Genomic DNA, 26,689 nt, shown 5'->3' on the forward strand with positions numbered 1-26,689 from the left:
TAATCCTCAAGCAATTAATTTATTTAGGAATGACAAAAAAGCCAGCAGGTGATTCTTTTGTTCTCTGACAAGGACAATAATCTTTTGTATATAAACAGGGCTTTCAAGAAAAGCTTTTTAAGTTAACTCTGTCAGAATTTTTTCAGTGGATTGTTTTTGACTGAAGATACTGGTTCGTTGAAATGAAAAGGATTGCAAAAAAAAAAATAGTCAAAAAATGCTACAGAAAGGTCACAGTTCTGTAGAGGAAAAATATAAAAGGAACGCTTTCAATTCATAAATTGTTCATTTTTTAAAACCTGGAATTTCACACTGACGTTTTTAATGTTATATGTTCTGTAGGGTTTTTTTTTAACATTATGGCTGACATGTCATGAAATCATCACGGCGCATAATAACATCTTATCATTTCTAGCTCAGAGTGTTGCCTGTTTGTTGTAGTGAAATGGTTTGGCACCTGATCAAAGTGTCTCCTGCCTGTCTTGTAAAAAAAATAATGTCAAACTTCCATTACAACACAGACGGGAGACACTTTGATCTAGGAAAGAAAATATGTTAGTGTTTACTAAGTGGCAGATGGTTTTAATAGTTTTAAAATGAAACTGAATTTAAACAATAAGAGATTATTATGTAATATGCAGCACTAATGAAATGCCATGAAATTATATGAAATTAAAAAAAAAAAAACACAAAAACCATAGAGAAAAAGTGAAGTGAAGGTAGCAAAGAGCATTTCTAAAGTGACTTTTATTTTTTTTGGTGGGTGTCTTTCCTTTGCCATTTGTCTTTGATGAGGCTGGGGTTTCTGAGTGCTGAGCATGTCCCACACGCTGCTGCGGGGATGGGGGCATGGAGCTGGCAGGGCTGGGAGCTGGGAGCACCTGCCTTGTTTAAAAAGAGAGATGAGTTTGACCGGCCCAGCAAGGATGACTCTTGCGTTGTTGACATTGGCTTGTTTAATGTCCATAAAAATTCCAGATGAGCAAGAGCATATTTTTGGCAAATAAATTTCTTAAACAAAAATGCAGCAAAAGAGCTGCCGGGTCTGGAGCGTAAACACGAGATGATTAACTCTGGTACCTGGGGATCTGTTCCAGGAATTAGCATGCTCAGCATCACATCCGATTCAAACCATCATGCACTGGCTATTTGGGAAGTGGGTGCCAATGTCACACTGTTGTGCATATAAGCATTTTTTTGTAGTAATTATAGTAGTAATATTTTTAGAAGTTCCATCATAAAACAGAAGATAGTATACACACAGTGTATGCATCCAGAAACAGACATACATATAGTCATCACACAAATCCATCCTGGTGAGAGCAGATTGACCCGCTCTGGACCAGCTTATCCATATAGTTAAAATCACTATAAAAGCAAAAATGTCCTTTGTGTTGTAGCTCCTTGCTGTTGGGTTGGTAGGAGCCCAGTGAGACTTCCCGTTCCCTTCAGATAACTCAACCTGTCCTATTTTAACTGTTATCTAATAATGTGAAACCATCATCTCTGATACGGCAACAGCTGAGCTCATGGGTACCTGCATCCCCCAAGCACTGGATGTGAACAGACAGTTGCCAGCAGCGTGGCTGGCTGGTGGCAGGGCATCATACTGGTGTCCCAGTACAGGCTCCCAGCTGCACAGGCATCTGCCAAATGGAAGAGCAGCTGCCTGCTGGCCTTCCTGGATCAGGCTGTGGCAAGTCCCCAAAAGACATGAGACGGCCAGAAATGCATTTGCATTTATGCCATCAAAACTGGGGTTGTCCAAGCCCAGGGCACAGTTGCACATACCAAGAGAGGCAGCTGTGACATGGAGTGGCTATGTGCCCTGAGTGTCCCTAAAGGACTGATCTTGCAGTCCCTCTGTGTGCCAAAGTGCTGGGCATCTACCCACCTTATCCATCTGCAGGATGGAGCCAGCACAGCTTGTAGTGTGCCCTGAAAACTTTTTGCTGTGGGTTTCCTTATATGTGGCTTTGTGGGGCATTGCCTGTAATATTAGAAAAAAGCTAAAGAGAGAAAGGAGGGGGAAAGGGGGGCATTGAAAGGCAACAATGTTCAGCCGGGGCATCAGGCTGGTTTCTTCACCAGTGGCTTCCAAGCTGTGTCATTGTGCTGAGCAGATGCTGGCAACTTCATGACAAATCCTAACAATGCAAGGAGAGCTGGGGGGAGAAGCAGACCCCATGTCCCAATGGCTCTGACACAGGGTTTGCAACCACTTGTTCCCGGAAAAGCCCACGGGAGGGTGAGGGGCTGTATACATGCTGAAGGCACGGCACCCCGATGCTCTTCCCTTCCATGTCTGCACCTGTAGGGTGAAGCGGCTGATGCCCTTGCCACCTCCGGGAGGTTAAGGGGGTAAGCTGGGAGCGGTGGCAGCCCTCCAACTGAAAAGGCAGTGGCTTTCCACCGTGCTCTAAAACATACCTCCACGTGCCTGTGGAAAGCAAGCCCATGGCACATGAAGGGTTAATGCAGGAGGAAGCACCAGGGAAGAGGAAAGACAGATTTCAAGCCAAAAAGCTGAAACTGTAGGAAGCTGCGCTGAAAAGAAGAAGAAAAGAAAAAGAAAGGGAGATTTGAATAGATCGAAGCCTGCTGAGGGGGATAAAGAAGGAGAAAAATACTGCGGGCATGAAACCCTTCCAGCTGCTTTCCACAGACCCAGCACGGCAAATTTGTCACAGGAAATAAAGTGGAGAAAGGGACTGAGAGGGGCCAAGGCAAGGAGGTCACATGGAGGGATGCTTTCAGCCTCCAGCAAGGCCAGCGGGCTGGGCTCACCTCCACAGGCGGGCCTGTGGCCAGCGCCAGATTTCGGGTGCTCTGATGGGCAGAGTGGGGATGTGGGTGAGGCTGGACGGAGAAATGCCCACTGAGGACTGGCAAAAGCAAGTATATCAGCGCTGCCCCTGACCCGCTAAGGGTGAAGTGGGGATAAGCTGCAAGAAGTGTGGGCGCTGGCTGCTTGGTCTGCCTCCTACAGCATCCAAATGTGCTGCGCCTTCCGCAAGCATCTGAAGGGAGGATGCTGTCAACCCACGATTCTGAACATGCCGTAAGACCTGTCACCTGTCAATCCCTCCCTTCGTGCAACAGCTGAATTAGCAAAAAAAGGAAAAAAAAAGAGAAAAAAACGGAGAAAAAAAAAAAAAGAAAGAAGGAGAGAAGTCACTGAATTCTTCAGCTAGCTCCAGTTCACGGAAACATGCTTCAGTCTCCCACCACTGCACAGGCAGGTGTGGATACCTTCAGCAGCAGTGACACTGCGCATCCACAGCATGCCTTTCATTCCCAGGCACTTTGCAAACCTTAATTTAACCCTGAGTGGTATATACAGGTTTTAATTGTAGATAATTAACAACTAGCTAGAGCTGAGCAGGTAACTCCACTTCCTTGATAGCCAGTGGGAAGGAGGAGGCACCTCCCTCCAGACCTGGATTATATTGCCTCTGGATGGGACATGGTACCCTCACAGCGACCTGCAGCAGTACCTGGGCTGGTGGTCAGGCAGGGAACGTTGGGATGCCCTGGGGGAGGGACACCTCTGGTCCACTCACACCATCCCCACAAGGGGCCATTTGGTCTCCCATCCCCCCTGCAGCTCCAACCACAGACATCCCCAGCCAACCAGCACCTACCCTGGGTGCTGGTGGCTTCTACCAGCTGTAGAAGCAAACGAACAAAGAAGGAGGGGAAGAATGACAACGCATCCTCATGTCCAAGAGACATCAGGCCTTGCTGTGCCTAGGCTGATGAAGTAGCTATTAAGAAGATGCCCTTTCAGGTGTGACATGCCATGTCAGGAGTTTCCGCTGGGGAAGGTTACCAGTCATGCATGGTGGGATGGCAATGCTGTCACATCACGCAACCGCCACCCTGGCTGGGACCCTGCAACTGTGAACCCAAACCCCTGCCAAGCCTCTGGGGGTGGGAAGCAGTTACCAGCAAGGCAAATGTTAGGGTAATGCTGCAGTGCTGTGGAAACAAACACTGGGAAGTGAAATGATGGCTGGTCCCTTAGGGAGGAGGGGTTACAGGTAAAAGCTATGGCATTAATGAAGCTGCGGAGGCCAACCTGAGATACGGTTTGTGTTTTTGACCTTTGGTATTCAGGAAAGGCGTACAAAATCTGGCTGTAATACACAGAAGATACAGACCTGTGCACATCACTCTTGGGGTCACTAAGGGCCCTTCCTGGGAAGAAGTGACGGGGGAGAGGATGGGGACTTTAGCGGCAGAGACCAACAGAAATGAAGGAAGGCTGTTGCTCTGCTCTTGGAGGTGGCAGGCGAGGAGGAATGGCTTGAAGCTGAAGGAGGAGCAGGGTTCAGGTTAGACCTTGAGGTAAGAGTCTGGCAGTTGGGAGGAGTCAGCCGCTGAGGTGAAGCTGCCCGGGCTCACATGGACCTTGACAAGAGATGGGGAAATAGCTTCTGCCAGCAGGAAGCATTTGTCTAAACACAGCTCCCCTGGCCATCTTGTTCAAGGACAAAGCTGGAGTTTCTGAGAGTCAGCACTAAACCCGTGTCATTATCAGTGCTGTGTTTTCAAGACGGGTCTCCAGATAATGAAACTAATTCTATTTCTCAGGCAAAATATCTGTGTAATTCGCTGACAGCTGAGTGCAAATAATGAACGCCGCTCAGGATTCAATACTACAAATGTTTTCACTTAGAAATCAATCCGTCGATCAAAGTGATCATTTACCACTAGAAAAATCCCAAATCCAGCCTTCAGATTCAGAAGATGAGGCTACCTGGTCAGCTATGTGCTGTTGACTTGCTCTTCGTCACAATACACTTCAGCTCCTACGCTCATTGCCTCTTCCTCCTCCTCCTTGGCCTCCCAGTGCTCCCAGTGCACTGGGGCAGATTTTGGTGCCATTTGTTCCTACAGGGCTGGTTCAATGTGATGAACGTGTGGGGAGGGAGCACAGGAAGCAGTGCTCATGCTGTCTGCCCAAGGATGCTGGAAATGGTTGGGTACCTTCTCACAGCAAGGAACAACTCTTTGGAAAGAACATATCAGATACATCTAGAGAAGCTGGAGGTTTTTTGTTGGGTTTTTTTTAATCTTTTCCCTCTTAGTTAAAGGTCATCGAGTTAAAAAGCCACAGAAGCCCAAGGATGGCTGTTGTAAAAGATCAGGACTAAGTACCCAACCCAGCTTGGCCAGACTTTATTGACCCCGTGCAATTCTTGGAGGCTGCAATGAGGTAGCCTCACAAAATGATTTGTACCAGCATGTGTGTATAAAAATGTCATGTTGGGATGTATCCAGCATGACCACTGGAGCATGTGAAAAACAAATGCCTTCGAAATGCTCTTCAAGGCTTGTGAAAGCTTGAGCGGGTTTGAAAGGCCTCTAGGTGCATGGTGCAGTGCAGGGACCAGATGCTTGCAGCCCCCCCAGGACTCCCCCATCCCTGCCTGGGAAGGTGACCCAGTCTGTCCCAGTTAGAAGTCTCTAATAACCTTGCAACCTAACACTGAACCACAAGAGAAGATTTTGTCACCTGGGCTCATCCAAAGGCCTTCCCTTGGGGGTTACTGAAGCTATTTCAGATGGCAGCAGTGACGGTTGCCACCTTCCCACACCAGATGCCAACCTGCATCCCAGGAGAACAGACTCCAGCCACCACCTACCCCCACGCTGCCCAGTGCCCCAGGTACCAAGCAAGACTCTCACCGGCTTTCACGTCCAGACACATTTTCTAGCAAGACTTAGCAGCCATTAAATAATGAACACTGAAAGTCTGGGGAAGAAAGGTAGCAGAATGAACTTTTTTGCATCTTTCAGACCTTTTTCCTAAGCCACAAACACAAGTTTCAGAGGGAGCGATGCCAGGCTGGTAACTGCTTTCCACCTCCCAGATCAGCCCCCTGCCTCCTCTCCCTGCCCACCCTTTGGAAGCATGTTCATACCTGGTCCGCAGGCAACAAAACCAGAGAGCCAGCAGCTGGGTCCTAGAGGGGACTGTGGCCTCAAAAATATGGGTGTGGAGAGGGGAAAAAGAAGACTTCGGTTGTTAGCACTTTGCTTTTTTGCCCTACTCGCTCATATAAAAACAGTCGCAGAAAGGCAAGATAAGGAACTATGTGGTTTCAGCTTCTAACCTCAAACAGCAAACGCTCCTCAAAAACAGTTTACTATGCGGTCATGTTGCTTCAGAGAAAGGATAAGGAGCCCAACTGAAAAAAACACAATATAGTAACTGGAAAATGGTATTTAGTCACAGAGGAGCTGTAAATAAAATAGAGGATGCTCTGAGATCTGAAAACTTCAACAACCCAATAGCATCTCTCTCCCAAGGGGTTTCTTCTTCTTCTTTTTCTCTTGTTGAGATGCCTCAGTTGCTACTGATGCAGGCACCTCCTCCCAAAAACCAGCTAAACTGTTAAACCCTCCCTCTCTCAAATCCCATTAAAATAGATGCTTTTCAGCATGTGCCAGAAATATCCTTATGTGAAATGTGCTAAGATGTTGCAACTTCTATTCAGTTTATTTCGAGTCAGTACAATGAAGCAGCACGAGGCAGGGCTCTGAGGCTGGGGAAAACCATAGAAAGGAGAAGTTCATTAATTTATAGTAATTTTGGACTGCTGAGTTTCATTTTCATGTATACTGCTAGCATAGCACTCATGGAACAGGTTGAAGATTTCTTTTAAAAAAAGAAGAATTAAATACCAATATGTCAACTATAGAACAGCTTCACAAAACCCCCAGATGTTCTGTAAATGCAGATGTTGCCAGGACTGAAATAACAGCTGACATATACTGATAATTACTCATTCGACTTGTTCAACTGGTAGAGTTTAGCAGCAGCAGCAGCTGAGTAAAGGCTGTGTAACTGTCTGACTCCTCCCTGGCTCTGAAAAGTAACTGAATTTATACTTTGGCTTCCCTTTTTTCTTCCTTTTCCTTTCCATTTTTAATTTCAGCACTGTTAGTGTCTTCCAGCAGCTCTTTCTTCCCCTCTCCCCACCCTGGGTACCCACCCTGTGGGGACAGGTCCTGGGGCAGGTCCCTGCTGGCACCAGGGGGGTCTTTGGCAGCCCCCCCGGGCTGCACCCCATTTCCAAGGCAGCTGCTGAGCTCCTTTCAGAGCTGAACCTCCATTCAGAGGAATCAACCAGAGGGGTGTCACCCACATCGGTTCCCCTCCCACCTGGGGCAATGCACCCATGTGGTGCTGAGCATGACAACCAAGCTTCAAATGCAATTTTGGGGCTGAAAGTGCAAAATCCCACTAACTGGCACAATGCAAGTTGGCAGGAATGTCCCCTTGACCCAAAGGGTGAGACCTGGGGCCATGTGGGACTGCAGACAGAGGAGGCACCAGAGCAGCAACCGCAAATCCCAGGCTGTTTATGCTGCAAGTGGTAACTCCTGCTGGTGTTCGTCACGGGCACTCCAAGCACAAACCCTGCTTTGCAGTTCAACAAGTGGCAGGAGCAAAAAAGAAAAGATTGAATTGATTTAAAGTAAACATGAAAAAAAAAATCCAACCAAACTCTTGCTTCTTGTTATCAGAAAGGCAGCGGGCTGTAGAAACACTGTTTTAAATTAACTTGTAATAGTTTACTTGGAGTTGTGGGTTTTTTTTGGAAGAAAAGTAAATCTACCAGTTTTTCCTAAGGACTGGAAAACATCAAGAGCTGTAGCATATTTCTTTTAAAGTTCATCTTCAGGGACATGAGGGTGATTCAACAACAAAAATGGATTTTGGCCAAATGTAGCTGAGGAGTCCTACTTCCAAGGCAGAGTGGGTCGCTCTGCCCAGACACCCAAAACTCCTCGCTACGGGTCTCCCTCTTCCCCCCTGGGACACCAGGAAATCACGCCCTCCTTTCCCACGATGGAGGGAAGGGAAAGGAGTACATCCACTCTTTGCTTCCCACCTATATCCTTCTGTCAGTGGATTTAGACCAAACAAGAGCTGTACAGGAGTTATAGATAAAGGCAGGCTCAGCTTAAATGAAGAGCCCCCTCCCATAATCCAGCTCCTGGCTGTCGGCAGCCTCAGCAGCCCAGGCGCCGGGTGGCTGGGTAGACCCACCGCCCGTGGAGCGGTGACGGGGTCAGAGCCCAGGCACAGCCACCATGGCCACGAAGGGGAGGCTGTGGCCCGCTTCAGCCACAAAGCCACCGCCCCCCGAGCCATCTATATATACATACTCGCACATGTGTGGGTTTTTTGCAGGGTGGGGTCTGACACTTCCTCTGCTGGTTTCACTGGGGCAGATGCACGCTTTGCAATGAACAGGCAGGTTGTTTTCCTCCCTTTTGAAGAGGATGCCAGGGAAAAAGGAACCCTGCCTGCTCTGGGAGCTGAGGGAGCATACCTGAGGTGTCCCCCCAAGAGCCCTACTAATGGCCCCACCACCCCAGCATCACCTTACCAGTGTGGGACTGCCTTTCCTCTCTGGTGGGTGGAGGTTTCACTGTGCTTTTCACTTGCCATCCAGATCCACTATTTGGCTGTTATTGCTTTCTTATTTCATAAATATATTAATTAATTGTAAGTATATAGACATGTATCATTCTATATATGTATTTATTGCATATGTTTTCCTGTGTATAAAAAAAATATCTTTTTTTTTTTTTTTTATGGGGACAATGGTGCAGCTGGGGCTGCTGGGGGCCGCTTTTCTGGCCCCCAAAGTGTGTGCATCCCTCTGAGTGCCTTTGCTTACCACAGGCTGTGGCGTTGGGACACATGTGGGACCCCACAGGAGGCAGGCACACCTGCCCAGAGAAGCCTCGTGTGTCTCCCCTTGATCTCCAGTGTATCCCCACTGTGTGGCCCCATGCATCCTGCCACCTATGTCACAGCATGCCCTACTGTGCCTGGCCCCCTACATCTCCCCCATGCTCCCACATTCTCCCCCCATGCACCCATGTGCCCCAACATGATCCAACATCTTATCTGTGTCCTGCTGTCCTCCCACACCTGTCCCTCCATGCTTTTCTACATGTCCTGCCACGCTCCCATGTTTCCCACTCCACCTCCATGTGTCCCTCTTCACCCTCGTGTGTCTCCTGTGCCCCTGCATGCACCCCATGTGTCCCACATGTCCCTCTGCAGCTTCATGAATGTCCCTGTGTGCCCCCTACATCCTCCACACATCCCACCAACCCCCCTGCGTGTCACCAGTGGTCCCCAATGCATGTCCCATTATGCCTCTGTGCCTATGCCCTGCACTCTCACTGTTTGTCCTCCACCAGCTCTCCCTGCTGCCCCATCCCTTGCTGTCCCCGGGGCAGTGGGGGCTGCCAACACCTCAGTACAAGGGGCTGCCAAACCCTGGGGTGGCACCTAGCAGTTTTGGGAGAAGTGGCTCCCATAGCAGCAAGGATGACATCTGAGGTGAAAGCAAAGACTCCCTTTCCTCTCGTGATGCACATTATTACACCTTTCATTAACACCGCTTATTTCAAGCCCATATGGGTATAGTCTTTCCTTTGGGGGAGAAATCCAAGGCTTGAAACACGAATGTTTTGGTGTAAGTTACCTGCTTGTGACACAGCAACTGGTTCCCAAAATGAGAGTGCGGGCAGCTCTCTGGCTCCTTCAGTCCGGGGCTGTCTCAGCTTTCAGGATATAACACGTCCCCAGGAATTATTTCAAGCTGTAGGAAGGAAAACACATGGCAAACTGTCCAGCTGCTTGCAGTAGCCTTGCAACAAGACCTGTACCCTAAAAGCATGACTACTCATGGTAAAAGAGAGGGTGCCCCATGGCATAGCTGCATGGCCAGGTGACTCCTGCCATAACAGGCAATAAACCTATTGCTACAGGCTTTTAAAACCATCTTTCAGCTGACAAACAATGTGGTAGACCTTCCTAAAGTCAGTATTCTGTTATGTTTGCTTTGGGTATTGACTTTTCACACCCTGTTGTTGAGGACTGGGAATAAATTCATTCATTTATTGGGACTGTGCTATCTTTGTAGAAAGGCACAGGGGAGTTTTTTTCATATTATTTGCATATCTTCTCATTTTATTGGGTGTGGTGAGAGGAACAATATGTCCATGGCACTGTGTGGTGCAGAGATCTCCCACCCTAGATGCGTACTGAGGTGATACCATGCCAACAGAGGAAGCTTGACTGTGTGGGTTAGGCTTGTTTCACATCCAGCCCAGTATCGATCTCCAGCTGTGGCCAGATGTTTTGGGAGGAGGGAAGACAGGGCTTGTGATGCTTCCCCTGCTAACCTCTGAGATCTCTGTTCCTTTCCTGAAGGTTCCTAGTGCTTGACTTGCTTTCCTGACTGCTGAGGGCTGAGCTCATGCTTTGGTGGACACTAAACACAGGACCCGGCTCTTAACCAGCAGCGGTTTGTGCAGAGCCCGCATGAACCTAGGACTCTCTTTCCCTCCTCGAAAACCCAGTTTTGCAGTTACATGTGTTGAATTTCATCTGCCCTTTGACTAATCACCTTGTCTGCCGTTCTCACAGGGTGTCCTTGCACTCAGATAACTTCTTATCAGTGGCAAACTCTCTCACCTCGCTCCTCACCCCATTTCCAGGCTATTTATGAGGATGCTGAGCAGCCGAGGTTGCTGCACAGACCCCCATGGAAGGCCATTGCTATCACACCACCGTTGTGAGAACTGGCTGTCTACTCCTGACCTCTGTTCCCCGTTTTTCAGCCCATTATCTATAAGTAGCAGGACATGCTTTCTTACTCCTGAACGGCTGCGCTTCCTGAGGAGCTTTCTCTGCAGCATCACTTCACCCTGAGCAGGTCTCTGGGCTAACGGAGCTGTTGTGCCCACAGGAACAGGCACACTGCTGCCAGCTCACTTGAGCCTTGGGACTGTCATACAAGTGCCTGCAGGTCCAGAGCCACCCCACCACTCCTGTGTGGTAGAAGCATGCGTGCTTGGGGTCCCCTCTGTGGTCAAGGGGAGAGGGGCAACTCTGGACCTTCTAAGGAGCCAGTCTCTGCCCGCTATCTCGGGTAGATGCCTGTCATCTAGGGGCTGCCAGCTCAGGGCTGAACAGCAGATAGAATTGTGCCTGCTAAGCAGAAGTCTATAAGCACATGTGGCATACTGGGTGTGCATGCACGTGCTGCAGGGACCAGTATGGTTTTTGAACAAGCCCAGGTGATTTTGCAGCTGGGACAGGGCTCAGAGCACATGCTTTTAGAACTACTGTTTTTCTCATGTGATGGTGAATCAAGTCCAAGACCTCCATTGACTGGGCTCTTACTGTGATGGGTTCCTCCTGGTTGCCATTAAATACTCAAGGTGTATCACCAGCAACCCCACCGAGTTGCCCTTCGCCAGCAGCACATGAGAAGGCTGTGCAACACCTATAGTAGCATCATGGTAGCATGTACGGGATGGGCACAACTCATTTCTCTTCACTCAGCTCTGGATGACAAAAATAACATGAAATGGCAACAATTCTCTTATTGTTTTATTTCATGATAATTTTCTTCTCCCTCCTCTGTCTACCCCACTGAAGGACGTTTTGGCAGTTTGCAAACATCTCCCTGTTCACATTCACTGAGTGTTACTGCAGGCATTTCTTTCATGTGACAGCTTGAAAAAAGGATGTGAAAGCTTTCCTTCTTGTCTTCCTGGCCTTTCCCTCCATCATCTGACCCTCATGAATGCTCTCCAGCAAACAGTTTGCCTTTCTTGCATGGTAAGGTCTGGAAATAATTGCCTGCCACAGCACTTATTTCCATCAGTGAATAAGCTTGTGTAATAGCACTGTGGTCTTTGCTCCACAATTCATTTTCTTAACTCAGAAATGTGCTTTTTTTTTTTTTTTCTTCACCATTGCATATATTCTGTTTATCCCCACGATTCACTGTTGCCAATATAGTAGGAAAATAAGGGATAATCACCACTTAAATACTTTCAAACCAATGCCACGTGTGAGGGAAAAAATCCCAAACCAAGGAAAAAGCCCTAGCATCCTTGAAAGAATGTGCATCAAATATGCCCTAGCCAAAGTACCCACTTTTACTGGTGGATCATATAAAAACTCAAGGTCCTGACAATCTGACAAGCCATGTTTCAATTGCTCAAATTCCCAGCTACAGATCAAATGCTGGCTTAGATCAGTAGCTCAGTTGTTATGGTTCTTGCTGATCATTTGTTTGTATTTGGTATAGCAAGTTCTGGGAGCAGCGAATGTCATAATATTGTGTCATTGTATAGCTCCAAGGAGATTACTGATAAATAACAATAATATACACACACACACATAATGAATAGAGGCCGCAGCCAAACAGGAGAATAATTGCTGTCTTGGTGGAGCTTATTAACTTAAATTAGGCAGAAACAGTTTTGGGGGTGGATGCCACCTTTTTAATTTCCTGAAAAAAACAAAGGCCAATGTACATCTTTCAAAATACGTGCCCTGAGAAATGTACTTCATGTGACAGCAAAGGAACTGTGGTTATGCGTGCACTTTTTTCTTTTTGATTGTGTCTAGTATTTGCCCTGGGACTGGCCACCGAGAACTAAACTGGCCCTGTTGGATCTGGACATCACCATGACCCAGCTCCCATCCAAGCATCCGTTTCCTCACTGAGCATCGCTCCTGTGCACTCACTTCCATGAAGTGATCCAAACCCAACTGATCTGAATGTCCTCCCTAAATCTGAGCGATATTTCAGCATCTTTGGATGGCTCCAGGGTCCCAGCTTGCGCTGTGGAGAGCTTGTTCCTACCTTGCCTCGTTTTCAAAGCCAGGGTGACTCTGCCCTGGGGGCCCTGGTGCAGCTGCCCCACTTTCATGCCTCCAAGCAGAGCTACGCCAGGATTTGCTAAAAACAAAGGAGCTCCACAATACAACTGAGTGCCCAAACCATTTGTCTGTCTCCAGCGTTAGCCAAAAGCCAACCTGTAATGGCTGCTTGGTTGCCCATCCATGGCCTTTCTATAAAGGAAGTTATTCCAACAGAAGAATCCGGGCAAGCTTTGGCCAGATTCAACTACTCATGCAAGCTGCTTTTTGCCATTTCACTTATGCAAAGCAGCAGTAAACCCAGGTTAAGTAGCTACTTGTTTAACAATTTTAACTCTATTTTACAGCTTGGGAGTGATCTAAAGCAGTAGGATAGCAAATCTGTCCTGAATCAATGCATTCTTTAAAGATAAAAGTGAATTCTTGGTTACAGTGAAATTTAGGAGACTTTCCCTAGGGTTTTGCATCCACTGCCCCGCGAGTCCTGTCTGAGATTCATCATCAAGCCACCATCTTTAGGTTTATCTCTACAAGTGCCAGAGTTCAGTAAATCATAGCTGAAGTTCACCAGGTGGACAGCTGCCGAGGAGGAGGCACTACAAGGCAGAGTTTCATCTCTGTTGGCTGGCATTAATGTGAAGTCAGAGGAGTTATTCTCAGTACATACTGGTTTAATTAAAAATAGTTGGATCCTCAGTTAGTGGAAATTAGCAGAGAGTGAAATGTTAGGGAATTCCTTGCTGCTGAGCTGTGGAGAAATGTATGCAGCAATAGGATTCCCAGGTCCCTCGCTTGGCTAATGAGGTGTGCAGCACGGGCTGGGTCCCCTTGGTGCAAATGTGGGATAAGCAGTGCAGTCTGGAATTGCACTCCCAGGAGAACCAGTCCGTTATGCTCCTACACCACAACTCGAGTCTTCTCCCATTCTGAATTAATAATAAACACAACCCAGCTAAGTGATATACGTGACATGTTTATTACCATGTCCTTTAGAAGCAATTTCCTTTCTGCTCTGTTTTCTCACAGTGTAATTACCAAGTTAAAGAAAAAAAAAAAAGTTTCCAGATTTGATCCTTCCTAGATGAAATGGCAAAATTAATGAACCGGTGTGTACTCTTCAGAGACGTAAGGAGATAGACATTACAGTTAACAGCTGCATTTCAGCATGTCTTCAAGTGAAGGGACACAGTGAAATCAACCCCATAGAGGTACAGTTTAGCAACAGGAGATTTTAAAATTATTATACCCGAGCCATTGGTTTGTTCCTACATGGAAGACAAGCAGCATGACGTTCCCAGCTATGCTTTGCAAAACAAACCTGGCCAATGTTCCTCACATAAGAGACTGCTGAATTCCATGCAGAAAAAAAAAAAAAATTGAGGCAAAAGCCTAATGCTGTTGGAACAGGTGACCGTTGACCTTATCAGAGCTAGGATATAAGATACATGCTGCCTTGTGGCATGTAGCATGCTAGGGTGGCACAGAGGGGAACACCATGCATTTTGTGGTGGATGTTCTTCCTGTCTACTCTGTAGCCCCATCACCAGGGAACTTGTTTAATTGGGGACCAGGCAATAATCCCTCTATTGCAAATTGCTTACCTGAAGGTGCCCTAAACTGTCCTAATAACTGCATAAACCAGAAGGCTGAGAGGAGCATGACTGAGGGTGGGCAGGCTGAGAAGCATGGGGGGAAAAGGTTGTTGGATTTCTCTACACCCATGTGCCCAGTGAGAAATATTTTCCATGCATGCTTTCACCCTCTTCTGCTTGGAAAGAAAGGACAGAGCCCTAAGGCATGATTACTACAATGGGCTCTATGTAAGATGCTGCTCTATAAGCATTTGTCAAACTGCAGTGAGCGCAGGACAGTGTGGCAACGTGTCCTCATTCAGCAGCACTTCCCATGGGCAATGGATCATGCTGGGAACTGGGCAAGCCACCGCTTGATTCTGGCGCAGGGAGGCAATCTAAGGTGCTTGTGTTTTAACCTCTGAAGTCCCAACTGATTTGACTTCTGACATCCTCAGTGGGCCTGTGTCAAGTGGCTCTGCCCATGGGCCATCATTAGCATGGTCACTGTCCAAGTGGCAGGACCTGGGTGTTAAATCTTCTCCTGGAAAGTACTCCCTTCTCCCCTGTTGGTCCAAGACTTGGAAATGTTCAGGGCAAACTGCAAACCCTGCATTTACACTTGACTCTGCCTGTTCCATATTAGCTTTCAAGAAGGGTAATTCAGTGGTAGAAAACCAAGGAGGCAGAGACAGCCGGCAGGAGGGTGACATGTGTGGAGCACTGATAGACAAAACGATGTTGCAAGACAGATGAGGGCCCCACATTCACCCTTCTCCAGCATCACCAGACCAAGGGCACTCCAAAGGCATCTCTGGACCAAGCATGAGGGGGACCCCTTGGAAGGACCAAACCCCTCTTCCTTGTGGGGGAGGTCTCAGAAGCTGGTTTTCAGGACCTGCAGTCCAGGAGGTCTGGTCTTGAAAGCTGCCTCTGCCAGGGCAGGCGTTGTGAGCCCCTGGAGCCCCACAGGGCTCCAGAAACCCTGGCATGTGACCTCTCATGGCCACACCAACCAGTCAATGGGTTTGGTGCCACAGCACAATTTCTGCTTCTCACCAGGCATCTGTCGTGAGATTGGCTTGAATGGGAGTTTACTACAGCTGAGGGGAGAGATGGATACCCTTGGGTTTGTAATGCTGGGATATCCCAACGCTGTGGGTCAGGCATAAAAAAGTAATTCAGTTTAATCCACCCAAGGCAGAAAATATGGGTCGGATTTCGGCTGGTGTAAATCAGCATGGCTTTGTTGGGGTAGATGGAACAAACCTAGCTTGTGCCAGTTCAGGCTCTGGATTGGTGCCTGTCATTGTGCGCAGGCACAAACACTGCTGAGTGCCATGAAATTAGATGGAAAAATTAATAAAATCATATTTTGCATTGTCCTCAGCACAGACAGGCCATTTGGAATAGCGCAGCAGCCACGTATTTCTAGTGGCTCTGACCCATATTGTTTCCAAAACTCAATGGTGTGTATGGGAATTAATATAGCTACATGATGAAAAGTATTATTCTCTGCATTATTTGGTAATCTAGCCTTATGGCTAAACAATTCACTTCATTTAGCCTTATAGTTTATATTTTAATTCACACACAGCACTTCTAACTGCTTCATAAGCTGAGCTGTTCCCTAGACAATATTCCTGGGAACTGAGGAGCTGGTGCCCTGCAGGGGCTTGCTTATAAACTGCCCCCAGTACAGCCAGAGCCAGGTGTGTCCGAGAAAACATGTCTTCGGTTCTTCATGTTCTGCAGTTCCTCCAGAACTCCTCTTTGCTGACAATTGCTCCGGGATAACCATTCATTACGATTTAAAATAACCATGGTCATTTGGTGAATTGAAGTCCACTCCTTTCTTTTCACAATATCTGTGATGCCAGTCCAGTGAAAGACTTAATATGCACATTTTTTATTTTGAAAAGCCCTTTCAGGACTATGGACTAGCCTAACATTCTGCCCCTTTTTCTCTAAATAAGAAAATACGTTTTTCTGAAATTCAGTCATTTGCTACCTATGGTTTAGACTCCCTCCCAAAAGTTGTCACTGAATTTTGCGGGTTCCATCTCAAACTCACTTGACGTGGTGTTGCTTAAGATATTAAAAGGTGTCATTGCCTTAAAACCAGTAATAGTAGATTTACTATTTAATCATATCATGCTTCTGGTTTGCAACAGAAAAAACTTTGTAGTCCAGCTGAACACTGGTGCTGAAAAAAAAGCAGATTAAATTTTATTTCTTGGAGGGGTAATAGCCTTTACTCACGCAATTACCTGTGTCTTCTCAGGTTAGAGTTAATTACTGAAAAAGACAAGCTGTTCTTGCTTTCGCTGTTACAGCTAGAGCAACACCGGATCAGTATGACATGGCACATGTTCATTGCACTTTGAGAGGCATATTCTTGAGTGAAAATTGACAGAACAAGTTCAGCAGACATAAAATCTTCTCCTGAATTTGCACAAGGCCCACAGATGCTGCTGCCACCACAGGGTAAATTTTTGCGGTATCTTCTGTAAAAACAGATCAGCAGAATTGAGATTGTGATGTTGTTTTAGAGATTATGAATGCATCAATCCTCAAATGTGCTCATGCTTCAATTTTATGTTCCTCCCAGAGAAGGAGCCTTGCTAGGCCAGCTGAATGACAAAGAAGCCTTAACAGACACACTTAGATCTGCTAAAGGGTTGTCAAGTGTCTGCAGATCCCTGTTTGATTTCTTCTAAGCTGGAAAAGACTTCTCAAACTAAGGGGTTTCCAAATAGCTGTTGCTGAGACAGCCTTGGTTCCTGGCCTTGGCCAGGCTCAGGTTTCACCCCCTTGCATTGCAGGGAGCATCTTTGTAGGTCAGACTGGGATCCCAAGAACTTGGGATCTTGCAGAGCAATCTCACCTGTGGTACCTATATCAGACGTATCTCAAAGGCAGCTCCTATTTCTCCTGGAGCTCCTGTTCCATGTCTCACTTGTTAAGGTGAGTATTTATTCTTTGGCCCACTGGCCCTGTATTGCATGAATTACCATGGCAGACGTGTGAACCTGAAACGTGATTTCCCTTGGCAAGATTAATGCCTGGACTTCAAGGGAGTATTCCCTTGATCTTAAGGAACCCAACATCTCTCTGTTGATCCAAGGACACTGGAAGAAAAAAGGATTGTCTAGAGGGGAGTCAGAGCTGCTGGCTGCTCTGATCTGTCCCTCTCTGCTCCCCTTTCTCTCTTCGTTGACTACTGAGGAGGCATGTGAGCGTTAGTCTTAGGCATTAACACCCTGTTTCTGCTCCTCACAGCATCCTAACTCTGTTCTGCTTGTGTTTGTAGCTCTCTCTGGTTTTGCACATCATTAGCCCCTGGTAACCACACATTCAACTTGTTTTCCTCATTACACCTGGAAAAACTTCCTTGTCAGGAGCAGGACATGAGAAGAGTTTCATTCCCTTTTGCAGCCCCCCGTTTAGCTGTGAGATGAGGAGACGAAGCCAGCTTTGCTCAGCCCCTGCAGACCAGCAGGGCACTGGCCTGGGGCAGGAAGGATGGCGGTGGGCAGCCTGCAGCCTCCCCCTGCTGTGGGCTTGCTGTCTAACCTGGCGGCCATTTCATCTCAGCGCTCTCTGCTCTGGCCTGTGAAAGGTGGCCAGCGGAGCATTTGCTCAGCTTTGTAAAACCCTCCGCTATTACAGGTGGTCTGCGCTTTCCAAACATTTCTATCTATTCTCACACCATTGTGCTTGGCCTCCCTCCTGTCTTAATTGAAATCCCCCTTGAACACTCACTCCTTCCAAGAGGCCTATAAACGCTAACCTATGTCAAGATAATGTCATTATCACTACCATCGATGGAGTAACTCATCAAGTGCTGAAATAAATCACTTTCCCTGGGGATTACTGCCTAAAAGCCAAATGTAATCAGTAAAGCTTGGGTTTGACAAGGCTGTCACAGATAGAATTCATTTACTAATGAGTTGCAGCCTAAAGTCCACATTGGTAATGTGTCTGTGGTTTTAATGAAACATTACAGAGACCTTCTTCTCAGCATTTGTTGCTTGTTAGATATGCTGTTTGTCAGATATGTCTTCCCAGTTGATGGGGAAGTGTTTTTCTTCTTCTTCCCCCAGCCGAACCATAGGTCTCTGAGCATCATGCTGACAAATGCTGTTTTCTAAAATATTTTTTGCTCCTTTGGAATAATGTACCTCTTGGGCCTAAATCAACATGCCAGCTACACTATTGCCCATCCATGGAGGGATACTGCCTCTTGCAGTGGTTTTTATAAAATAGTTCCTCCTGACAACTGCTGAGAGAAAAATAAAGGTGCTATCCGTGCTATCAGGAGAAAACTTGAATCATCGATGAGGATGGTTTCTAAGCAACCAAATGCAGTCTACAACCATAATAACAGCACTTTGAAAGTCAGTCACTTAGTCTGGTACACATGAAGCCCCATTCTCCAATTAATGGCGAATTCATATCAGCTGCATTGTCTGGCAGACACATGTTGACAGGGCTGAAGTGGTTCTAAAACAACACTTTAAGCAGTAGAACAAAACACAGAGGCATTCAGATCTCCTAAAGACTAATGGTTTTAAAGACGTTTCTGTAGAAAATGTCCTAAAGGTTTTAATAGAAAATAACAATTCTTACCTTTTCTACCCTATAGGATATTCTGGTGAATTGTGTCTCCATTGAAGGATGATTCTTAAAAGCTACAGAAAAGATATTCATTGCCACAGGTTTTTGAACATTTTGCCTAACTTTCCCCATAGAAAAGTGACTTAAGTACCATCAAGCATCGTGTTTATTACAGTGCAGTGTCTTTATAAAGAAACTCTCTTTGTAGGAGTAAGAGAATCACATACTGTGTCACTGTCTGCTCTACTGAAATGTAATCAAAGGTCAAAATAGGATCAAAAATTACCTTTTGCAGTAGACAATATGGAAAACTGTACAAAAAATACTTTTCCCTGTCACAGTCCATTGCCTAAATCCATCACTCCTCAGGTCTACTCCCTGCCATACTTCTTCCTTTCTCATCTGCTTCTCCATCTTACTGCTGAGAGACAATGATGCTGCCTGAGAGTTGGTCTTCAGTGAGCTAGTCCCAGACGAGGTCCCGTATGTGGCTGGTAGCCCTTCTCAGCTCCCTATGGGAAGGGATGCAGCTCCCAGTTTCTCTTAGCTGAGGAACACATCTCTCTCCTGGTATGTTATAACAAGCAGAGAGGGACTTAGGGGTCCTGATGGGCCATGAAAAGGGAGGTAATGTTTCAAAATGCACTGCAGAAGAGAGCAGCTAACAGCCAGTTGTCGGTTCTCATGATTTTTGTGAGGATGACAAGGGCTGAAGCACCTGGTCCTCAGGTGACCCCATCATGGACATGTTGCTGGGAGCGAGGCACTGCCACCATGGAACACTTGGAAATGGGACATGGGTTTCAGCTAGGGAAGAAGGCAGGCATCCTTGGTGGTTAGGGACCAGCTGGGAAGGGTGGTGGGGATCCTGGGGAAGCCTGCTCCCTCATTCACTTGTGCATGGCACTGAAAAGGTCACAAACCCTGTGGTCTATGTGGGAAAAAAGACCAGAACTTCAAGAAAGTGGATGTTTGCTGGGGGAAACACAGGCACTATGGCCACCCAGGAGTCTCAGAAGCTTACAAAAAGCTTTTCTTGCTGCAGTTTTGGTCCTTTTAAATGTCATGCTAAGATCTACGCATAATTTCTCTTGGCCTAACTGTAAAATGGAGGTGGAAATTCTACATCTGCCCTTGTTTTGTCTGACTTGCCTGGTTAGACAGTGTCTGGCACAGTGATAGTGCTGAACACCATTGAAATACAAGTAATACCAAATTACTTGCAAGACCATGCTAGAGGAGCTGTAGAAGCTCAAGGATACAACAAACAAGAGTGGAAATCTGGGTCTGGGAATTGGGCAGGGAAAGCCTGTGACTCTGTATTAGTTGGAGACTTCTCTATGCTAGCATACATTTGACAAATATTAAAAAAATAGAGGATGACGTCATAGGGTCTTTCCATGTGTAAAATGCTTCTGGCAAGTTCGATGACACAGCTGGTGAGTGAGCCAACCAGGGGAGATATCCTGCTGGGCCTGCTGTTTACAAACAGGGAATAACTGGTGGGTGATGTGGTGGTTGAAGGACGTTTTGGGCATAGCGACCATCAGATGATAGAGTTTTCAGTTATCGGAGAAGTCAGCAGAACTGCTGCCTTGGACATCCGGAGGTCTGACTGGCCTGTTTATGACCCTCGTTGATGGAGTCCCTTGGGAGATAGTTCTGAAGGCCCAAGGGGTCCAGGAAGGTTGGACATTATTCAAGAAAGAAAACTTAAAGGCATAGGAGCAGGCTGTCCCCATGTGCCGAAAGACAAGCTGGCAGGGAAGAAGACCATCCTGGCTGAACAGAGAGCTTTGGCTGGACCTCAGGGAAAAATGTAGAGTTTACCACCTTCGGAAGAAAAGGCAGGCAATTCAGGAGGACTGTAGGGATGTTGTAAGGTTATGCAGGGTGAGGATTAGAGAGGCAAAAGCCCAGCTAGAACTCAGGCTGGCCACTGCTGTGAAAGATAAGCAACATTTTTTTAGGAATACATTAGAAAGAAGGCCCAAGGATAATCTCCATCCTTTATTGGATGTGGTGGGGAACATTGTGACAAAGAATGAGGAAAAGGCTGAGGTACCTAATATTTTCTTCCCCTCAGTCTTCAATAGTAAGACCAGTTGTTCTCTGGGTACTCAGCCCCCTGAGCTGGAACACAGGAATGAGAAGGAGCAGAATGAAGTCCCCACAGTTCAGGAGGAAATGGTTAGTGACCTGCTGCTACACTTAGACACGCACAAGTCTATGGGGCCAGGTGGAATCCACCTGAGTGTACTGAGGAATCAGGCCGAGGAGCTCACCAAGCCACTCTCCATCGTTTATCAACAGTCCCACCTAAACTGGGGAGGTCCCTGTTAACTGGAAGTTAACATATGTGATTCCCATAAGGAAGGAGGATCTGGGGAACTACAGGCCTGTCAGCCTGACGTCGGTGCTGGGGAAGGTTATGGAGCAGGTCATCTTGAGTGCCAATACATGACATGTACAGCACAACCAGGGGATCAGGCCCATCCTACTTGACGAACGTGATCTCCTTCTGTGACAGGGTGACCTGCTTAGCAGGTGAGGGGAAGGCTGTGGGTGTTGTCTACCTTGTTTTCAATAATGCCTTTGACATTATCTCCCACAGCGTTCTCCTGGAGAACCTGGCTGCTCATGGCTTGGGCAGGTGTGCTCTTTGCTGGGGTAAAAGCTGGTTGGATGGCAGAGCCTAAAGCGTGACAGTGAAGGGAGTTGCACCCTGCTGGTGGCCGGTGACAAGTGGTGTTCCCCAGGGCTTGGTACTGGGGCCAGTCCTGTTTAATATCTTTATTGATGATCTGGACGAGAGGGTTAAGTGCACCCTCAGTAAGCTGGCAGACGACACCAAGCTGGGTGGGAGTGTTGATCTGCTCAGGGGCAGGAAGGCTCTGCAGAGGGATCTGGGCAGGCTGGACCGATGGGCTGATGCCAATTGTATGAGGTTCCACAAGGAGAAGTGCCGGGTCCTGCATGGGGTCACAGCAACCCCAGGCAGTGCTACAGGCTGGGGGCAGAGCGGCTGGGAAGCTGCCCGGTGGGAAAGGCCCTGGGGTGCTGGTCAAGAGCCGGCTGGACAGGAGCCAGCAGTGTGCCCAGGTGGCCAGGAGGGCCAGTAGCATCCTGGCTTGTATCAGGAATAGTGTGGCCAGCAGGACCAGGGCAGTGATTGTCCCCCTGCACTCAGCACTGATGAGACTGCACTCACTACAAGACAGACACTGAGGTGCTGGAGCGTGTCCAGAGACGGGCAACGGAGCTGGTGAAGGGTCTGGAGCACAAGTCTGGTGAGGAGCGGCTGAGGGAACTGGGGCTGTTCAGCCTGGAGAGGAGGCAGCTTAGTGGGGACCTTATCGCTCTCTACAACCACCTGAAAGGAGGGTGTAGGCAGGTGGGGGTCGGTCTCTTCTTCCAGGTAACAAGTGACAGGACAAGAGGAAATGGCCTCAAGTTACACCAGGGGAGGCTTAGATTGGAGATTAGGAAAAAAAAATTTCACTGAAAGGGTTGTCAAGCATTGGAACTGGCTGCCCAGGGAGGTGGTGGAGTCACTATTCTTGGAAGTATTTAAAAAACATGTAGATGCAGTGCTTAGGGACATAGTTTAGTGGTGGACTTGGCAGTGTTAGGTTAATGGTTGTACTTGAGGATCTCAGAGGTCTTTTCCAACTTAAATCATTCTATGATTTTATGGTTCTATGTATTTAGTTTTGGGAACATACCCTCCATTTAGTCAGATGCATGCAAGAACTGATGTCCCCTCCACCTGCCGTCATAGGAGGACCCTTGAGCAGAAGCTTCTCCACAGGGCACCTTTTGGGTAGCAGCAGGTCCCTGGGCCCACGGAGAGCAGCTGCATGGTGATGATGTGTATGAGCCGCTAAGGCAGTACTCAGTGGGGGACTCAGAGTGCCATGCAGAAAACAATGGGAAGGGAGGCAGGAAGAGAGGAGCACCTTTCACAGCAAGTATGATCCTGTCTATAGCTGCATGACCATTAGCACAAAGTGAGTCAGAACAGACAGATTTGGAGACTTGATGAACAAGCCAGAGGTTTCAAAAAGAGAGTTTTGGGACTCTTACTTAATCCCCAAAAGTTCTCCAGGATGATGAGAAAACTAAAATGAAGAAATGCAAGGATGTGGAGATTTGCCCCCCAAATCTATGTATTTCTCATGCTTCCTGATTAAAGAGTGAATTTTGGTTTAGAAACCAAGGTGAATCCTGTGAGCACTGAGGGTGCTTCAGGGCCTGAAAGGAAGTTCAAGGCATTTTCACTGGTGTAGAGGTTATTTAATGTCTTTTTTATTTTGTGGCATATTTCACATGGGTCTATGAAGAAGGGAAACTAGTTAATATTGCCTATGAGCAGCAGGGAGCAAAAGACACAGACAAGCCTGTCCATATGCAACCCATGAATCCAAGGTCAAGGAATTCTTCAGCTGAAACTGAAGCAGGAGCTTGTGAGCATGACTTCCCAATTGACAGAGCAGGGGACTGCTATGCCTCTTCTGTGGCTAAACTTGGGTCGTAAAACCAAGCCTGGACATGGGTTTTTGTTCTGAGTGACCCCCTGCTCTGCTAGGAGGGACTCTTGACATGAAGGTAGGTTGATGCATCTGGTGGTGTTGGATGCCTCATGATGACTCATGGCAGTGGAGGGGCTTTAAGAGAGGCTGGGCTGGGAGATCTATTGCAAACCCATCTCTGCTATCCCAGACCCATTACAGCCATGCAAATCTGTGCAAAGTAGTGGTTTGGTATTACTGGGACCCACCTGCTTATGCTGTGTCAGCCGTGGAGATGTTCTCATGGCACAGGAACAAAACATTGAATAGCAGCTAGGCTGTGGAGAGGGTTTCAGTAGTGGAAAGGTCTCTCCCCTACACCCCCATTACAGTTATCCAAGTTATTAATTACCTGCAAGGATGGAATTAAAAAGTGCAGATGTAAGAGGTCTCTGGGGTCTCCACAAGCTCTTGCAAAAGCAGAATTAAAAACCCCAGAACATCCTTCTCAGGGCAGCTTCAGATGTTTCTCTCCTTTTACAAAAAGTTTCTATGTCAGCTTCTCAGCTGTACTTGCATATGGGGTACATATGGAGGAGGAAAAAAAAAAGCAATGACTGGCGCCAAACAGGGCCTGCTGCAGCTTTTAACAGTCCTCTCAACTTGCTATTAAAATGCAGCTTCGCTTAGTGAAAATGCTGCTTTATTGCTGCAAAAATACCGCCGAAAGACGTGGCCCTTTGAGCACAGCAGGGAAATGTGCCACAAGCATGCAGCTCTGGGTGGCAGCAGCAGGGGCTGAGAGCAGCACCCAGGTCAGGCAGTCCCAGAGACACCCAGCCCTGCTGACCTGCCAGGTAGATGGGCTGGGATTTTCATGGGAGAAAACAACAGCAATGAGCAGTGGGCCCCACTCAGGCTGCCCCGGGTGACAGTGCAGGGGATGGGACCATGCCAAGCCCCCCATCTATCCATCATGTTTTGCTCCCCGCCATGCTTCCCCAGGTGGGCAGCTCACCTCCATCTTGCCAGGACGTTAGTAGGGACACCTCTACAGCTTCAACAGGCTGCCTTCACCTGGGACCTGGCTCTCTCCTCTTCACATCCCTGCAGTCCTGACCTTATTTCTGTACTCCCCATCCTGCGTGCATCAAAAGGCAATTGTACATGCCTGTTTGCATCCCACCACCATGCCCCAGTCTGGGGACAATTGGTCCTCCCACTGTCCTGTACTTTGCATGATGCTGCCCAGAGGGGTCAGCCCTGGTGGGGGCTCCTCTCCCCATCCTCCCTGGCAGGGAAGCCAAGACCCAGAGGGTGACACACCATTGGGCCTGAGAAACTCATCCGTTTTTGACACCCACGGTGGGCTGCGGCATTGCCACCATTCCCGGGAAGTGGCTGGCAGCTCCTGTGAAGCTGCCTGCCCTCCATCTGCCTGCCAGCTGCCCTCCCCACTGCAGCTGCCCACAAAGGCATCGTGGGCGGGAGGTGGAGTGGGAGCGATGCTGAGGCTCAGCATTCGGTGGGCTGGTGGGTTGCCTGTGGTGGGGACAGACGACATGCTGCCCATGCAGCATTGGAGGGTGGGTTTTCAGAACAGTGGTTTTGAGCTGCAGCCTTTGGGTCTGGGGGGGATGGCCCTTTGGGTCTTCCTCTCTGCCATAACAGCTGGTTATCACTGAGCAGCAGGCCAAAACCTATTTCTGATTAAGGCAAATTGCATTTCAGGATGCTGAATACTTGCGCAGATGTACAGAGGATATTTGTCTTGAAGCTGCGTGAGGACAAAACTGGTTATAGCAGGAACCTGCATCAGGACCACGCTGGTTACTACATAAACCTAAATCACAGTTTCAGAGGCACCTAAAAACAGGGAACAAGATATGGGCTCACTGTCGGCAGTGGGGTTTCTTAACCGATTCTGCTAGTTCTTGCCAAACCTCCTAGGAAAGAGGGCTCATTTTTCAAGAGGTGTTTTTTTGCCTGCACTGACTGTACCCGTTCTCATGAGCTGTATGTATATCACTTACCTGATGGCATCCTCATCAATCTGTGACAGCTGCATTGCCTTTTAAAAGGCAACAGAAGCTTGTGAAATACGCAGTTATCAAAGGTCTGTCTTTTGGCTGCACCGCATCTGCAATCAATATCCATTTCAAGACTTCTTGCATGACACTGCAGTTTTCTTCACCAAACAAGATGAAGAACAGGAGGGCAATGTTGCACTGTTCTGTTTTTTTTTCCCCTCCTTTTCTTGTCTTTGCTTTAGTTTGTATGTATATTTTTTCATTCTCTGTTTCAAAAATATACACCCACACTTACATAGTGAACAGCCTTTACCACTGGTATCTGCTCACATTATCTCTCCATGGCCAAGTAAGACTTGTATTCATCTTTGGCAGTAGCAACCTGTTGGTGAAAAGCTGAACTTTATAGCAGTTATAGTCAGCTAAGGCAGAGTTTTATGAAGGTATTTCAAAAACAGAAAATGAAATTAGAAGTCAGATTTCATTGGGAAAGTGCTAGTTGCAAACCACTAGGCAGTGATGGGTTTGGTAAAAAAATGTGGAAAGAAAATAGTGAGCTCAAGAAAACTGTTGTTTTTTTGGTTTTTTTTTTTTGTCAGCATTGCTAAGTTTTCAGAGTATTTTGCCTATAGTCAAAGTTACCCTTCTGGGGAAAAGAAAAGGATCCCCTTTTTTCACAACAGTCTCCGGGAAACTGTGATAAATCACATATTCTGTCACCCCAGCCACAGTGAAATTTCTGTAGCAACCACTGGCAAAGACAGAGGTGAAAAATACTGGGCTGGAGTGAAAAAGAATGAGCGGCTGCTCTTGAGGTATAAGAAAATAATACAGGTGTTAAAGTACCCTCCAGTGCCAACCCAAACAAAGGGTGGTCTGCTCTTAATTTTCCTTAGAGTTACAAGGGTGTAGTTTCAAACTACAATGAGATTTCTTTCCATAAAATTTAGTTTAGGAACCAAGATTACTTTTTAAAACTGAAAAATTAACAAGTCCAGGGATTTCTGGACTCATGCGCTTTGGAAAATGAGGTTGATTTTAATGGCATTAGCACTGAGTGGACAAATGGGACTAATTCACAGTATAGTGGATTCCAGATATGTAAAAAAATTGCTGGTGATAAAGTTGTATGAATACCATGTTCACGTTGATGAAGTTTCTGGTTGTTGCTACTCACAATATAATACTAGTGCCCCTTGTTTTTGTTTTGGTTTTTTTAGGGGGGGGGGGAAGAGG

The 26,689-nt window shown here is 47.2% G+C and overlaps 1 long non-coding RNA gene across 1 annotated transcript; it reads right to left on the bottom strand.

Annotated features, from left to right (window-relative positions):
* On the bottom strand, positions 1–26,689 carry LOC308059445. The gene is made up of 2 exons (XR_013926244.1): positions 16,943–26,689; positions 1–16,912 (listed from the first exon to the last, which is right to left on the bottom strand). It is a non-coding gene; the product is annotated as an uncharacterized lncRNA (long non-coding RNA).

Source organism: Falco punctatus (assembly GCF_963210335.1).
Source record: "Falco punctatus genome assembly, chromosome: 2".
NCBI lineage: Eukaryota > Metazoa > Chordata > Aves > Falconiformes > Falconidae > Falco > Falco punctatus.